This window comes from Monodelphis domestica, chromosome 7, assembly GCF_027887165.1.
Source record: "Monodelphis domestica isolate mMonDom1 chromosome 7, mMonDom1.pri, whole genome shotgun sequence".
Taxonomy (NCBI): domain Eukaryota; kingdom Metazoa; phylum Chordata; class Mammalia; order Didelphimorphia; family Didelphidae; genus Monodelphis; species Monodelphis domestica.
In genome coordinates, this window is record NC_077233.1 from 273,427,345 (window position 1) to 273,445,474 (window position 18,130).

At 37.7% G+C, this 18,130-nt stretch overlaps 1 long non-coding RNA gene across 1 annotated transcript; it reads right to left on the reverse strand.

Moving 5' to 3' along the window:
* Window positions 1–13,338: 13,338 nt before the first annotated feature.
* On the reverse strand, window positions 13,339–17,123 carry LOC130455350 (uncharacterized). The gene is made up of 2 exons (XR_008913257.1): window positions 16,985–17,123; window positions 13,339–13,575 (listed from the first exon to the last, which is right to left on the reverse strand). It is a non-coding gene; the product is annotated as an uncharacterized LOC130455350 (long non-coding RNA).
* Window positions 17,124–18,130: the final 1,007 nt, after the last annotated feature.

The window sequence follows — 18,130 nt, forward strand, 5'->3', positions numbered from 1 at the left end:
AAAAATTCTCCAACTTGGTGAAAAGATGAAGGTAGTCCTGCCAAGTCCTCTTTCTATCATTTTGTTGTTGTTGTTGTTTTCCATTTGAATTAGTTTATTTAGTCAATTTAGAACATTATTCCTTGGTTACAATAATCACATTATTTCCTTCCCTCCCCTCCACCCACCCTTCCTGCAGCCAACCCACAATTTCATTGGGAATTACTTGTGTCCTTGATCAGAATTTATTTCCATGCTGTTGATGTTTGCACTAGGATGTTCATTTAGTCTACATCCCCAACCATATCCCTTTGATTCATGTATTCAAGCAGTTGTTTTTCTTTGGTGTTTTTACTCCCACAGTGTTTCCTCTGAATGTGGATAGCGTTCTTTCTTGTAGATCCCTCCTATTTGTTCAGGATCACTGCATTGACACTAATGGAGAAGTTCATTACGTTTGATTGTACCACAGTGTATCAGTCTCTGTGTACAATGTTCTCCTGGTTCTGCTCCTCTCATTCTGCATCACTTCCTGGAGGTTGTTCCAGTCTCCATGGAATTCCTCCACTTTATTATTCCTTTGAACACAATAGTATTCCATCACCAACATGTACCACAATTTGTTCAGTCATTCCCCAATTGAAGGGCATCCCCTCATTTTCCAATTTTTTGCCACCACAAAGAGTGCAGCTATGAATATTCTTGTACAAGTCTTTTTCCTTACAATTTTAAATAATAGAGGTGATAATGGGCATCCTTGTTTCACTCCTGATCTTATTGGGAATGCTTCTAATTTATCCCCATTGCAGCTGATGTTTGCTGATGGTTTTAGATATATACATTGTACTAGAAACACTAGCTGTAGCAATTAAAGAAGAAAAAGATATTGAAGGTATTAAAATAGGCAATGAGGAGACCAAGCTATCACTCTTTGAGGATGATATGATGGTCTACTTAAAGAATCCTGGAGAATCAACCAAAAAGCTAGTTGAAATAATCAACAACTTTAGCAAAGTTGCAGGATACAAAATAAACCCACATAAGTCATGCAAGACAGTTCAATTCTTTTTTTTACAGGGTTACTAGGCAGGTATATCAATTAAATACTGTACTTTCAGCATATCTAACATAGATTTTAGCTAAAATCAAAATGCCTCACTCTGTCCTTTCAGACAATAAGAATGGGTATAATATTGGTAATAGTACAGTTAGGAGAATTCAGAACTGCTTGAATGGCTGGACCCATCTACTATGTACCAGGCTATTGTTTGTCCTTGGTTTTCTAAAAAAGGATTGATGACATCACAGGGTGATAACTTATGTAAATTGCATTTAAGTGAGGCAGAGTTGCACTAAGTTATGAGTCTCCCTCTCTCTTCCAGAGTCATCAAAGTCTAATGGCAAAACAAAATTCAGGACAATTGGCAACGGTCCAGGATGTAGCAGATGGCCTTGGCAACTTTGATATTTGACCAACTCTAAGCCTGCCCAGCACCTGCTTCAGTCACCTGCAGGGTTGTTGGAACAAATTGTTTTCATCTCCTATTCTGCTGGGGGAACTCTTCATTTGCTTGAGGTACTCACTAACTCACCAATGGTTTCTCCAGGCATGGGCTACTAGTTTGTGGAGGAGCTTGAATGGGTAGCTAAGCAGTTTGAATTTTATTTTAGAGGTGATAGGGAGCTATTGCAGCATTTTGAGCAGAAGACTGACATTATGAGATTTGTGCTTAAGGAGTCAACGTTTAGGAAATGATAAAATAAATCAAAGCAGGATGGACAACTCTGAGTTGGAACTTGAAATGGTTTTGAAACTCTTGAAGGAAATGTGCATTGTAAAAGTATTTAGGCAACCTCAGCTAACTTTAGCAAATGCATTTTGGAGAACAGTCAATCAGATGTTTATTGAAGACTTGTCTGGTATTTTATCTTCAGATACGGCCTTGAGACCTTGTAACAGTTAAAATAGTTTCCCTAGTAAAAGTATTATATTCTAGAGGTTATTAAAGATTATTATAATTAAGAATTAAAGAAAATACAACATAAGAAAGCACATGTGTAGGGAGGGCACATAGCCCATTCACAGCCACTCACATCTTGCCTGTGTGTCCTGAGAAGTGGAAGCCGAGAGCAAGTAGGTGGTACAGTCAGTTCAAATACCCATTTTGTTCTCGGTCCAGGTGGGGATTCAAGTGAGATTTTAGGGAATGCTGGGAAGTGCCAAGGACTTCTGGGGATTGAAGTCTGGGGTTCAAATCTCCATTTTTACAATCTTGAGAGGAGAGATAAAACTCCTGAGACGAAAAAATGCTGTTAGACACTGGAGGCAATATGGAATTTAAAACTTTCTCACTCTGTTTCTCTCCCTCTCTCTTTGCTTTTACTAGGAGATATATATTTCAAAGATAAAGTAATAATAAAGGTACATTCCACCCCCCCCCCAATACTTCCAGAGTATCCTCTGCCTATTGAGTTTTTTTTTGTTTTTAGTTTTTTAGTTTTTGTTAGCATGAATACAGAAATTCATTTGCAAAGATTGTTCCTTGTTCCTTTAATCACTGATGCTAAGCTGACTGCACTATCCATTGTAGACATAGATTGTTAACCTGGAGTCTCATACTTCTCCTGACTTAGGTTTCCTTTAGATATAAAATGAAACAGTTTAACTGGATTGTAAATTCTTTTCAATGCTAACCTCTTTAAAAATGCAAATACTTTAATAAGTCACTAATCACTAACTGAAATTGTTCCTCAAAGAAGGATCTGGCATCAAAAGAGCATTACAGGCTTAATTATGGAGAGTTAAAGAATGGGGAGTAAAGGGGGCAGCTGGGTAGCTCAGTGGATTGAGAGCCAGGCCTAGAGATGGGAGGTCCTAGGTTCAAATCTGGCCTCAGCCACTTCCTAGCTGTGTGACCCTGGGCAAGTCACTTGACCCCCATTGCCTAGCCCTTACCACACTCTTCTGCCTTGGAGCCAATACACAGTATTGACTCCAAGACAGAAGGTAAGGGTTATTAAAAAAAAAAAAGAATGGGGAGTAAGGAAACAAAAAGGAGAGGTAAGAGCAAGGGAAGCCCAGAATAAAATTTCCCTGATTCAGGGAGGACTGGGAAGAACTCTATTAACTGATAGAGAGTTCAGTGAGTAGGATTAGGAGAACAAGTTAGACAATAATAATATTACAGTGAAAAAACAGCTTTGAAAGACTTTAGAATTCTGATCAACACGATGACAAATCACAAGTTCAAAAGAATGAAGAGAAAACATGTCTTACTTTGTGACAGAAAGGAATAAATGAATACACAAAGGGAAGTACAGAACCTTGTTTTATGAGACCAATATGTTCTAAGACCCTTCACATAAGTTGAAAACTGTGCTTAAGTCATTCCCAGTTGATCATTCTACTTTATTGCTGTTTCTGTATAGAACATTTTCCTGGTTCTGCTCACTTCACTTTGCATCACTTCATGTAAGTCTTTCCAGGTTCTTTTGTTGATGATCTTGTTTATCATTTCCTATGGTCTAATAGTATCCTATTACAACTATATACCACAACTTGTTCATCTCTTGCCCAATTGTTGGATATCCCTTCAGTAAATTCTTTGCCTCCACAAAAAGAGCTGCTATCAGATTTTTTTTTGGTACAAGTAGGTCCTTTTCCCCTATCATTGATCACTTTGGGATATAGATCTAGCAGTGGTATTTCTGGGTAAAAAGCACTGTTTTATAACCCTTTGGGCATGGTTCCAAATTGCTCCCCTGAATGGTTATATCAGTTCGCAGCTCCATCAAGTGTATCAGTGTCTCAATTTTTCCACATCACCTCCAACATTTATCATTTTCTGTTTTTGTGATGTTAGCCAGTCTGATAGATGTGAGGTGGTACCTCAGAGTTGTTGAAATTTGCATTTCTCTAATTAATAGTAATTTGGAGTATTTTTGAGATGATTATGAATATTTCTAATTTCTTCATCTGAAAATTGCCTGTTTGTATCCTTTGACCACTTGTCAATTGGGGAATGCTTTCTATTCTTATAAATTTATCTCAGTTCTGTTTATATGTGAGAAATGAGGCCTTTGCAGAGATATTTGTTATAAAATCTTCCCCAATTCCCTTCTAATCTTTGTAATAATACTATTGCTGTGGACAGTAAATATATTATCATATATGATAGACACCTGAGATAGTCTGATTAGGTTTTTGTTTGTTGTTGTACAATCATGTCCAACTCCGTGACCCCACTGAGGTTTTTTGTGGCAAAGATATTGGAGTGGTTTGCTATTTCCTTCTCCATTTCATATTACAGATGAGGAAACTGAGGGAAATAGTGTTAAGTGACTTGCCCAGGGTCACACAACTATGTGTCTGAGGCTCTCTCTCTATAAAAAATACGATGTTTAAAAACCCTTATCTTCCATCGTGGAATCAATATTGTTTATTGGTTCCAAGGCAGAAGAATGGTAAGGGTAAGGCAATGGGGGTTAAGTGCCTGAGGTTACATTTGAACCCAAGACCTACAGATGGGCCCGACTCTCAATCCACTAAGTCATCTAGATTTGAACAAATTTGAACTCATGAAGATGAGTCTTCCTGACTTCAGGCCCAGGACTCTACCCATTATGCTAATTAGGTGCCCATAGTCTGCGTAGCAAAAGGAAAAGAATCTTTAAAGACAGAAAAATAACCTACCAGCAGTGCTCATTTATTTGTTTGCTTCCCACAATCTCTACAATATTTACATTTTCTTCTTTTATCATGGTATGAACTGGAAATCTGATTTTAATTTCTCTGTTTATTATTTTTATTTATTTATTATAAATTACATGTAATAACAAATTTCCACATAAGTTTTCCAAAGTTATATAATCCATATTGTCTCCCTCTCCTCTCCTGGAGTTGGAAGCAATTCAATCTGGGTTATACATGTATTATCATACAAAACATATTTTCATAGTATTCATTTTTATAAGTGAATAATCTTATAAAATCCAAACCCCCAAATCTATACCCCAAAAAAACAAGTGATAAATCATATATTTTCATCTGCATTCCTACTCCAACATTCTTTCTCTGAAGATAGATAGCATTCTTTTTCATAAGTCCTCAGAACTGTCGTGGATCATTGTATTACTGTTAGTAGAAAAGTCTATCACATTTGATCATTCCACAATATTGCTGTTATTGTGTACAGTGTTTTCCTGTTTCTGTTTATTTCATTCTGCATCAGTTCATATCGGTCTTCCCAGCTCTTTCTGAATCTGATTAGTTATTTAGAGAATTTTTTCATAAAAGTTTTGATAGATTAGATTTATTCTTTGCCTCTTTATAAGCTTTGACCATTTGTGTATTGGTCAAATTATCATCTCTTATAAATTTTCAATAGTTCCTTAAAAAACTCAGACTGAGACCTTAATTAGAGAAATTTGTTACAAAGATTTTTCCCAGTTACCTGTTTCCTTTCGCATTTTTACTACATTAGATTTGTATGGGCAATTTTTTTTAATGTAATCAACACTGTCTACTTTACCTTGAATGATCTCCATCACAAATATTACTCCATAAAAAAAAAAAAAAGAATGCTATCTATCCACCTCCAGAGAAAGAACTCTTGGAGTAGAAATGCAGATGAAAACGTGATTTTTCACTTGTTTTTTTGTCTATATAATTTGGCATTTTGGTTCTATAAGATTATCCACTTATAAAAATGAATGATAATGGAAATATGTTTTGTATGATAATACATGTATAACCCAGACTGATTTGCTTGCCAGCTCTGGGAGGGGGGAGGGAGGAAAAGAGGGAGACAACACGAGTCATATAACTTTGGAAAACTTACATGAAAATTTTTTATTAAAGTTAAAAAATTTTTTTAAAAACAAATCTTCCCCATACATAGACCCAAATGAAATTTTCTTTCTTTCTTCTCTAATTTGTTAATAACTTTTTAAAAAACTAAAAACCCTTACCTTCCATCTTGGAGTTGGCTCCAAGGCAGAAGAGTGGTAAAGGCTAAGGCAATGGGGGTTAAGTGACTTGCCCAGGGTCACACAGTTGGGAAGTGGCTGAGGCCAGATTTGAACCCAGGACCTCCCCATCTCTAGGCCTGACTCTCAATCCACTGAGCCACCTAGCTGCCCCCTCTAATTTGTTAATAACTTTTTTATGATACAACCTTTTATATCTAGGTTATGTACCCATTTGAAGTTTGTCTTGGTATATGGTTTAGGGTAATAATGATGAAGATTGATGATGATGATGATGATACTAAGCAGCATTTGTATAGTGTTTTAAGCTTTATAAAGCACTTTATAGATATTTTGCTAATACTAATTTTTGCTCTGTTCTGTTTTCCTATCAATTTTTGTCATATAGTTTTTCCCTTAATAACTGGAGTGTTTGGGGTTTTTTTTTTGCCTTATATACCTAATCTGGTATCTCTTTTTTTAATACTATGAAATACTTTTTAAAAACAGCTTCTGTCTTAGAATTGATACTTATTATTAGTTCCAAGGCAGAAAAACAGTAAGGGCTAGGCATCCGGGGTTAAGTGACTTGCTCAGAGTCACACAGCTAGGAAGTATCTGAGGCCAGATACAAATCCAGGACCTATCAGCTCCAGGCCTGGCTCTCTAATCACTGAGCCAACTAGTTGCCTCCTTCCACTGCCAAATTAATTTGAATGGTTTCTAGTAGTTTGAGGAGGGATACTGAAAGATCCCTTTCCTTCACATTTTTTTCCATTGAGATTTGTGGTGTTTTGTTCTCTAAAAATTCTGATTTTTTTCCTAACTCTTTAAAATATTCTTTTAGGAATTTGATTGGGACAGTATTAAGTCAGTAAATTAAGTTAGGTAGTATTTACCATTTTATTATCACTATATTGACTCAATCTGTCCATGAGCAATTACTGTTTTTTCTGTCTATTTCTGCAAAAGTTTTGGTGTTCATTTCCTATGGTCTATAAATGACATGCCCTACTTAAAAGTTATTAAAAGGAATGCCACTAGTGGCAAGAAATGATTTTAGCCACTAAAAAGAAGACTAGCTTCCACTGTCTGGAACTCTCCACAGCCTCAGTCCTGGCTCAAGCCCAGAACCTGCTGTTCAGGGAAAGATCCTGAAAGTTCATTTAGGCAGCCCAGCTCACAGCCCTCCAGGTCAGGCACCTGGTTTCTTACACCATCCCCAGGGGCCTTCTCTTTCATGAAATTAACCTAAGTGACAAGGGCCAGCTCTCTTGGTGCTTGAGTTTCCCTTGGGAAGTTTTGGGACTGAAAGGGTATATTTCCTTTCAGAGAAACAACAGTATAAGGCTTGTAGTTACATTCAGCTGGAGAAGGGTTACTTGAGAGTTTTGTCTTTCAGTAGAGAATTCTCTTCCAGCCCCCTCATCCCCTCCCCTAACTCCTCCACTCCTCCCTAGCCAACACTGTTATCACATGCCACCCTGGTTAGGCCCTTAGGCCTTTCTTTAGACATACAATTGATGTAAAGGACCTGGATTTCACTCCACTAGGAGAGCAGATTGCAGTGTGGAAAACTCTGCACTTGTCCCAGCACTCTGAATCAAGAAATAAGAAGGAACCCAGGAAAGAGAAAAGACACGAGACTATGAGTTTGGGTTCTTTCATGGCAAGGTCTCTCTCTAAAACACAGATTTAACATTTCAAATTATTTTTAATGAGGGATCCTATCGATACAGAGTCCTGGCCACTTTTTTCTTATTGCTCAAAGCTTTGATTCTCCCATCTATCCATCAACAAACAACATTGAATGAGGTTGTTCAGTGACCCAGGATGCCATCTGAAACAAAACACACCATACATATTTTCTGGTCTCCCTGGAAAATTAGTGCCAACACTTTCATCACTAGAAAGACAGAAAACATGCAAGGGGAGGTGAGAGTTTTTCTTTCTTTTTCCTGGGGAATTTTTTTTCTCCTTAGGAGAGTAAAATTGGCATTGTTCTGATTTATCTGCAAATCCACCAGTTTACTAGCATTTGCTTGTCCAGCTCAGCTTCTAGGAAAACAGAGTTCTTTCTCCCCTGATCTTTCCTATACTATACAAAGTGTTCCAGAAAAATTACATCTAGTATTCCTCAAAAACTTTCAAAATCATTCCAATCCCCCCTTCCTTGTTAAAGATGGCAAATAATATATTTTAATTCAAATGGTTTCTCAATCCATTCTCCATCCCCCACCCCAACCAGATATTAAAATTTTCTTTGGGCTTTGTTTTTTCTTCTTTTTATTCTATAAAAAGACACCTAGACTATTCCAGACTTTAACTATCTTTATTTTGTTAAAATTTTCTCTTTTTTAAAAAAGATACAATCCAGTGCTCTAGAACAGAAATGGCAATAGGAATCAGGCTCCTGAAATATGACAGTAACTCTGACTCTGTGAGTCAAGTTTTTCTTATATAAAGGAATGAATAAAATTATTCTCTCATAGCAAAGAATCCATAGGAAAGTGGTGTTACTGGAATGCTTTAAGGATGAAAATATTTGCATACAAATGTGCTGTATTTAAAATAGATTCTGCATTGTGTAAAATACATTTAAATGGGGGGAAAATTTTTATGAAATGCCCTTTTAAAAAAAGTAGGCTTTAAGAATCTGGTTTAGAAGATTCAGCAGTAGCATATTTTATTTAGTTTCTCAAAGTTCCCATAATCTTGTTGGGCATCAACTTGTTGATGTTAGGCATCAATAAATAAAAGCAATCAGAGGCAGCTGGGTAGCTCAGTAGATTGAGAACCAGGCCTAGAGAAGGGAGGTCCTAGCTTCAAATTCGACCTCAGCCACTTCCTAACTGTGTGTCCCTAGGCAAGTCACTTGACCCCCATTGCTTAGCCCTTACCACTCTTCTGCCTTGGAGCCAATACACAGTATTGACTCCAAGAGGGAAGGTAAAGGTTTTAATAAATAAATAAACAAACAAATAAATGAATGAATAAATAAATAGATAAATAAACAAACAAATAGATAAATAAATTAAAGCAATCAACATTATTTTAAAATATTACTGAATAGCAATTTAGATGAGTATCCAAATATGTCTAAAAAAGTCAATGTAATCTGAAGATGCATCAAAAAAAGTCATAGTGATCAGGACCAGCAAGATAATAGTTTATTCCTTAATCTTCACAATTAGAATATTGTTCTAATTCCTAGTACCATAAACCAGAGAATGTCCAGAGCAGAACAATTTTTATGTCCTTCAATCCACGTTATGTGATAAGTTAAAAGAACTAGAGTATTAACCCCAAAGAAGAGAAGACAAGGGGAGATACAACAGTGTTCAAATATTTGAAGTTCTCATCACATGAAAAAAGATTAGATAATATCAATACAGCATGGAAGAGTGGGCTGTTTCTTTGATCCTACTCTTCCCCTAATATAAGGGTTTTTTTTTTTAATCCTTATTTCTTTCAGTTCCAAGTATCTATTCCAAGGCAGATGAAATGCAAGGGCCAGACAAGTGGCGTTAAGTGACTTGTCCGGGGTCACACAGCTAAGAAGTGTCTGAGGTCAGATATGAACCCCAAACCTCTGGTTTCTAGGCCTGATTCTCTATCCACTAGTAGCCTATCTGCCCCATCCCTAATATAGGTTTTTAAAGGCCTGTTGTTACTTTCAACTGAACAAAAGCCATAGTATAGAAAGGATATTCAACAAAGATATTCCAGCACTTAGCTTAGGTAGATGTGGCTCCCTCATCAAGGTAGAATAGGTTGATTCAAGTATCTGAACAGCTTGACTCAGTCAGGGTAGACTTTTTGTGTCTTTAAGTCCAGGAAGTCATGCCAATGGCTGGAGGCTACCAGGAAGCTGCATCAATGGAGGCTTAGCCTGAGCTTTTAGTGCTTAAGTCCCTAAGAAAGCTTTGTTGGCTTTTTGGCAAAAACTAGTCTAACCGAGAATGACGTAGAGTAAAAGGAATGAATGATGCCTTATTTATCACACAGGGTCCTCTCCCACCATGATGAAGCATCAGGTGAGCCATAAATGGAAGAATGCATTAACAGAAAAATAATCAAACGGAGAGATTTACAGTTAGCACTGCTTGGACTACCACTGGAATATTCTATCAAACTATCGAAAAACATTCATGAAACTTCTACCATGAGCCAGGAATTATGCCAAGTGATAGACCAAACTGCAATCACCTGTACCTTTCAAAGAGTTGAATAAGTCCTTACAAAACAGATAGGGGGTAAGTTTGAGGAGGGGCAACAACAATTGAAGAGATTAAGGAAAATAGCATTAAGTACAGTACCTAGCACATAGTAGACAGAATAAATATTTATTGATTGATTTATGGAAATAGAAGATGACACTTCAGTTGTTCCCCAAGAAAATAGGGAATCTATCAAATGCATCAACTATTAAAGGGGGCCCTGAAACTCTGATGCTTCTTCTGAGGAAGAAGGTAATCAGAATGATGCAAGCCTGAAAACCACATACTATGAATCATTACTGAAGGAATTCAATATTTTTGGTCAGGATGAGAAAAGACCAAGATGTTCTAGCCAGTTGAGCTAAAGTGAATATGGGTAAGATGGAGCCTTAAAATGCCAGCAATAAAAGCACCCTAGGGAGAGCACATGGCAGCAAATGGCAGATTTCTGAGATTCTAGTGATCGCTTTAAGAGGGGGGCAAGAGTGTCCAGTAGAATGCAAGAAGGCCCAGGGCTCAGACTGAGTAAGTGTATGTATTTTAAGAGAGTGTGGGTGATTAACCCCTGGGCAGTAGAAGGGCATTTCTTATTTGAGACAGAGAAGGTAAGGTATAAACTGAACAGAATATAAGAATAAATATAAAAGCCAGACCCGATTGGCCACAGGTGTCTATGGATTTCCAAAATCAGACAAATGGGAAAAACAGTTCTGGAGCAGAAATATAAGCTAGGAAGACACTATAAATTGGGAAACAAATTGAACTCATTGCTAGGTAGCTAACCTATTACTAGTTTGTGTATTCTTAATAAATGCTTGTCAATTGGTTTATGGATTCAAAGTTTACTTCAGCCTTTCACCCCAAAGCCTGGGGTCTTTTATGATAGTTGCTCTGTACTCCTCCCCTACTTCACACTCCTGGACTCCTGGGCTCTCCTGACTCAGGTTGGCCCTCAATTAGCATCTGCTGATTGAATAAGTAGTTAAGTAGCCTACAGCTGAATAGACAGGATATTACTCTCACATGGCCATTCTGTGGCGATCCCTCCCAAGAATTTATTTATTGTTATTTCCAGTTGGCTTTAAGAAGATCTTCTAATGTCATAAGACTGGAGTTCTAGGGGATATTTGGGGAGTGTGTATATTTTTTTCCTAGATCTTTTTTTCCTAGATCTTTTACACAGAGGCAGCTAGCCTGGGACCCCAAAGGAAAAGTACCTGGAAATGGCAAATCATGAGGTATTTAATAATGCAGAACAATCCCTCCAGGGAAAGCATAAGATTGTAGTTTAGACTCCAGTGTCTGAGTTTTATAAAATTGGGCTGGAGCAAGCAATGGAAAATGGACTATAGGGAGGGAGCACAGCCAGGTGGGGTATTCTGCATGGTCTTATACATCTTTTCCTCCTCTAGTTTCTGGAATTCTCAATGTTACAAAGATTCCTTTGTTTCTTAAGCTCTACAAGGTCCAAGAAATTTCTAGAATTTTTGCAAAAAAAAAAATGGCTTCTATTCTCCTAGTGGAGAAAGTGACTTTGCTTCCATGATCTGTTTTGTTACCTGCCCCTACAAACTAACCTTCATCTCTGTTATACCTTAATCCTTACCTAGAGAATTTGCCTTTTCCCCAAATTTGGTAAAGCCTGTCCCTAAACTGTAGCCACAGGCCAGCAACTTAATCTTTAACTTTGTATTAGTCCAATTCCAGTAACTCTACTCTTGCTTTGAACTTTGATGCCCAAGCACCTATAGACAGGCTAATTAACTCCATTGTTATCTTAATTCCCTGCTTAGAGAGTCTATGTAGCTAGTAAATAGAGTGCTGGAGTTAAGAGTCAGAAAGATTTGGGTTCAAATTCTGTCTCTGATACTAAGTAGTTGTATGACCTTAAGCAAGATGAGCCTCAGTTTCCTCATAGGTAAATGAGGATATGGGACTAGATGACCCACTAGATTTCTGCTAGCTCTATGATCCAAGTACTAAGGTCCTGCCTTGACAATCTATCCTTCCTGTCTCTACACCCTGATCCCTGTTATCTGGTGCCACATCTCTCTTATACTCTCTGCTCATTGTTTTGGTCCTGTGGATATTATCTATAGCCAAACTGCTCCTAGTGTTATATTGTTGACCTCCTAAGACTTATCTACTGAAATTTTGAATTTTGATGAATAGACATTTACTACTAAGAAAATAGAATTGTTTATTAATAAATCTATAGTGCTGAGGGCAGCTGGGTCGCTCAGTGGATTGAGAGTCAAACTTAGAAATGGGAGGTTCTAGGTTCAAATCTGACCTCAAACACTTACCAGCTGTGTGACCCTGGGCAAGTCCCTTAACCCCCATTATCTAGCCCTTACCACTCTTCTGCCTTGGAACCAATACACAGTATTGATTCCAAGATGGAAGGTAAGATTTTAAAATAAATAAATAAATCTATAGTGCTATTCCCACTGGCCCCTGGGAGGCCCATACTCCTTTGGGTCAATCTTGGTTTCCAAACTGCTTATAATCTCCAAGCCATCCTTAAAACTGCTAGAGTATTTGAGGGTGGAGCTAAAACCAGTATTGTCCTTGACCTCCATCCCAAACCAGAGTCCCCAATCAATTAGTATCCTAATGGTTGCCAGACCCATATCAAAACCTAATAATGAGGGTCTGATATTTTTTTGGGGTATTCTTCAATGGGTGGTGGCTACTTCTGAGTCCCCAATAATAGTTGCAGTGCCTATCTTTGGAGCCTATCATCTGCCTTGTATCAAAGCTGCTATGAATGAACCCTTTCTAGATCTACTAAAGGAGCTTCAGGACTTATTTTTAGAGAGCCCTTAATTCAGCTAGAAATGAACTTGAAAATTCAAACCTCTGACAAAAAGAACTACTGGCCTATCTCCTTCCTGAATGAGTAAGGAGCTTGTTGAGAAAGATAACTTCAGCTCTGAAGTTTAAGAGAAAATCTTGGGTAGGAGTGGGAACTGAAACTTTGAGAATCTCTCACCCTCAAATAATAGAATTAATTTTAAAGGAAAATATCCCCTTCCGCTCAGCAGACAATAATAAAATTGAATTTTGGCCTTGTCCCAACCCAGAAAACTCTTTAGTCTTTTATACAAGTTTAAGTCAAAAGGAAAAAACTATGAGAATTGGCACACACACACTGCAACTATCCAAGCAATGTCATGGATGTTCCTTTTATTCTTCCCTACTTGATTCTCTCTTCAGTCCTCTATTAGAGGATGTTCAAAACTTCTCTTTGCTCTTTGAACTTTCCCCTCCCTTCGCCTTTCATTCAGGTGAGCACCTCACCTCATACTTTCCTGAGAAGACTGACCATTTGCCAGGGGCTCCCTCCTCTTCTCTGTTTCTTGAAACTCTGATACCATCTTAATTCTCTTCTCCTTTATACCAGTTTCTGATAAAAAAAAAAAAGGTAGTTCTTCTCTTAGCCATCCTCCACACATCTATCAGATTGATTTTCCTAAAGTACAAATTTATCCATATCTGTCTCCCATATAATAAATCTGAATGACTCCCTATTGCCTCTAGGATAAATTATAAGCTTCTCTGTTTTGTTTTAAAGCTTCCCCTTCAGAAACACAACTTACCTATTATATACTGTTCCTTTTTGCATACTCTACAGTCCAGAGAAACCACCAGACCCAACCAATGGAACACAGTGGTTGGCACAAAGTACGTGTTTAATAAATGTTTAATTACTGACTAACTGGTGGGCAGCGGAGACTATGGTGCCAGCTCAGCAATGCTGTGACATCACTAGAAGACATCAGCAATCCATGGATGTCAAGGCATGAGTTAACCTATTCATTCATCTGCCTTCATCACATATGCTCCCTATGTGTGAGCCCCTCAAACATACGTGTTGGCCCGACATGTTCCTTTGTGTATGGCTCTCTACACACACTCCCTCTATGTCGATTCATCCCAGTGATGTGGCCATTCTTGCAATGGGATGCCTCACTTTTACAAAGGGAAGTGTTTTGTTGCTACTTTTCTCACTGGACCATTTCATTAAATGCTTTTGCTTTGAACTATTCGTTTGGTTTTAGATTGTTAAAGGTAAATGCATCAGCTGGGGCTTGTGAATTGAGGCTCCCCTGGGAGCTGCCTAGTCACAGTCAGAAAAGTAAAGCAAATTTCTCATTCCACTCTCTGTCTTTGTCTCTTGTGTCATTTGTTCAAACATTGCTGGCTAGATATACAGCAGGACAGTGAAAGCAATCACATTAGTAATTTGGGGCTCTCTAGGATGATTAATATCTCTCTTAGCCTCCTTTTTTATGACAGATCTCACTTCTTCCATCAGAGCTAATAGGGAGGTTGAATAAAACCAAATTACTTAGAACTCTTGCTTATATTTTTTTAAGTCTACTGATATGCATGACACAAAGCTGGGACTTAACAACTATGTGATCATAGAGCAGATGCAAAAGAATCTAGGCCCCTGGGTAGTTAAAACATTTAATGAATAAGCATCTTCTGTTTCAGATTGGTCACAGGAGGCCCCGCAATATCTTTTGGGATTCATTTAGATTGCCCAGGAGCTCTCCTGCTCATAGTAAAATCATACTCTTAAAAAACATCCTAATTCCCATGAAGCTAATAATACCCTTAGCAGATAGCCACTTTCTTGAGAAGCTAGTGAATTTCCATGCCTTCTCTTTCATTTTGGTCTATTCAAGGCAGAGCTATTTTAAAAGGAAAGAGAATCTGATGCAACTTAACAACCCTAATGAATTATCATGAGGCAAATTCAGAAGACTTTAATAACATCAAATCTATTAAATTGAAAGGGACTCTATATTGTTCTACTGCCCTTCGACTTTTGGAGAGAATAATCCACATATAAATTGCTAAGGGAAAGTCAGCTTGTAAATGGCATGCCATAGTGGTCAAGAGGCCTGTGTTATTTCTTTGTTAATGCTCCCCAGCTATTTAAAAGAAACATCTAATCCTGTAGGACACTCAGATTTGGCATCAAATACTCCACTTCAGAGATGGGGAGGAAGCAGATTCCAGGAATGAGGAATGGCCTGTGGGGAAGATGGTTTATTGCATTTAGAGACATTTTGACTGGAATATAGAGTTCATGAAGAAAGAATAATGTGAAATAAGGTTGAAGAGGTATATGGAGTCAGATTTAGGATGGCTATAAATGCCATGCTAAGGAGTTTGTATATTATCCTCAAAGAGATGAGGTACCTGAAAAGATTAGACCTATGGGTTGTGGTGAGGATCAAATGAGATAATAGTAGTAAAGAGACTGGCAGAGCACCAGGCACATAGTGGGCACTATTTATAAATGCATATTTCCTTTCCCTTCCCCTTGCTTTGGGCCTTAGAAAGATTATGTTGCCACTCTTGTAAAGGATAGATCAGAGGATGGAAAATGCAAGAGTATTCTATATTAGGAGGCATTTATAAGAGTCCAGATGAGAGGAGATGAACAAAGATTGTAGCAGTAGTTAATAATAATAAATTTTTTTCTAAATACCAAGTTACCCTTTGGGACAAGTTCCTTTTTTTTAAATTCAGAAATGCTTTATTATTTTTAAGGTTTGTAAAGCACTTTATTTTTCTGGTTATATACATGTATTATATTTTCTATTTCTGCAAAAGTTTTGGTAGTTCATTTCCTATGGTCTATAAATGACATGCCCTACTTAAAAGTTATTAAAAGGAATGCCACTAGTGGCAAGAAATTATTTTAGCCACTAAAAAGAAGACTAGCTTCCACTGTCTGGAACTCTTTCTAAATTATTTCTAAATTATTCATTTTTGTAAGGGATTAACCATATAAAACCAAAACTCTAAAACAAAAACCTAAGTAAACTTAAGTGAAAAATCACACATTCTGACTCCAACAGTTCTTTCTCTGGAGGTGGATAGATAGCATTCTTTGTCTTAAGTTCCTCAGAATTTCCTGAGGACAAGTTCTAATGGTAATATTCACATTTGTGTGTGCCCATACTCTATCTACTCTGAGCACATTTATGATTCTGAAATGATGGAAATGGATAGGTAGGAGTAAGGTGGCGACCTCGACTAGGACTAAAAATTGTGACAGCAGGAGGGATTGGGGAGATTTGGAAAGATATATTCAACTTTAAACATATTAAATTTGAAATGCTGGAGGGATATCTATATTTAAGATGTTCAGAAGGTAGAGGGAAATGTGGGACTAGAATTCTGAAGAGACATTAGGGGTACACATATTGATTTGGGAATTATCTGCTTTGATGTATTAAGTAAGTCCTTGAAAACACATGAAGTCAGTAAAAGAGAATTTTAAGAAAAGAAAAGGACCCAGAACAGGACCTGAGAGGACACCAATACTTGTGTAACAGGAAGTAGAAGATAATCTAGGATCCAGCAGGAGAAATTCCAACTAGAGAAGACACCAAAAGAAATGGAGGAGGAGGGTACTGCTAACAATGATACTGTTCTCTCCAGCTTTCTCTCAGACCTATCTTCTCCTTTTTCTGTCCCCCTTACTACATCATACCTGCTAATTGGGGGGGGATCCCCTAAGCTTTGTCTTGTACCCACTCTTCTATATTGTTTCATTTGGTGATCTCATTAGCTCCCATGATTTCAATTTTCATCTCTATGCAGAAGTAGCTCAGACCTACATGCCCATTCCTATCCATCTCCCAACCTCCAGTCTCTTATCTCCAACCACCTATTAATCATTTGCAAACTGGATGTGCCATACGATGTTCCATGTTCTAAAACTCAACTTGTCCAAAATTTATCTTATTGTCTTTTCCAAAAAAAAATTCCCTATTACTGTAGAGAATTACCTCCATGTTCTTAGTTACTCAGGCTGACTTTTTACTCTTTCTCTCAACACCTCCAAATCCAATGTTACCAGGTTATAAATTTTGTCTTCATAATGCCCCTCTTATATGTCCCACTTCTTTCCTCTGACACAACCACTATCTTTATGCAGGTCCTCATCAGCTCACATCTGTTTTGTCATAACAGCCTTCTGGTCCGGTCTCCACTCAGCTGTCAAAGTGGTCTTCCTAGGACACAGGTCTGGCCATGTCATCCCCCAAAACTCTGATGACTTCTTGTCACCTCTGGAATCAAATATATAATCTTTTTTTTTTTTTTTGGCTTTCAGATCCCTTCATAACCTGGCTCCTTTCTACTTTCCCAGTCTTATACCTTACTCCTCACCATATGTGGTAATCCAGTTATAAAGGACTCCTCGAAAATGACACTTCATATCCCATCTTTGAACATTTTCACTGTCTGTCCTCCATTCTTGGAATGCTCTTCTTCCTCATTTCCACTTCTTGATGCAAGAGTTCCCTTCAATTCTCTTATTAAATTCTACCTTCTCTAAGAAGTCTTTCTTAGTCCTCCAGTTTCCCTCTGAGACCACCCCCAATTCATCCTATTTCCTGTTTGCACATACTTGTTTATAATTTATCTCCCCCATTAGAATGAGTTTTCCTTGAGAGTAGAAATGGTTTGCTTTTTTTTTATTTTTGCATTAGTATTTTAGGTTTGGTTTGATTTTGCTTCTGTATCCTCAGCACTTAACACAATGTCCAGCACATAGGAGATGCTTAACAAATATTTTTTGATAGTTTCAAAATCTGCAAAAAATCTAAAGGAGAAAAAGGACTTGTGGAAAAGACTATCAGATTTAGAAATTAGAGATCATTAGTAACCTTTAAGATAGGAATTTCAGGAAAGTAGTAGAATTAGAAGCCAAATTCTGAGAATAAGTGGAGGTTTTTGAAAGAGTGACTATATAGTACTTTTTTCAAGGTTAATAATGGAGAGGAGGAGATATAGGAAGATAGCTCAAGGGCAGTGATGGTGAACCTTTTAGAGAAGGAGCACCGATCCTGCCACCACCTCACTCCCCATACCGAGTGCCGTCCCCCATCAGAACCTGCATGCTATGGTCCTCCCCCTCATCAAGTGCCAGG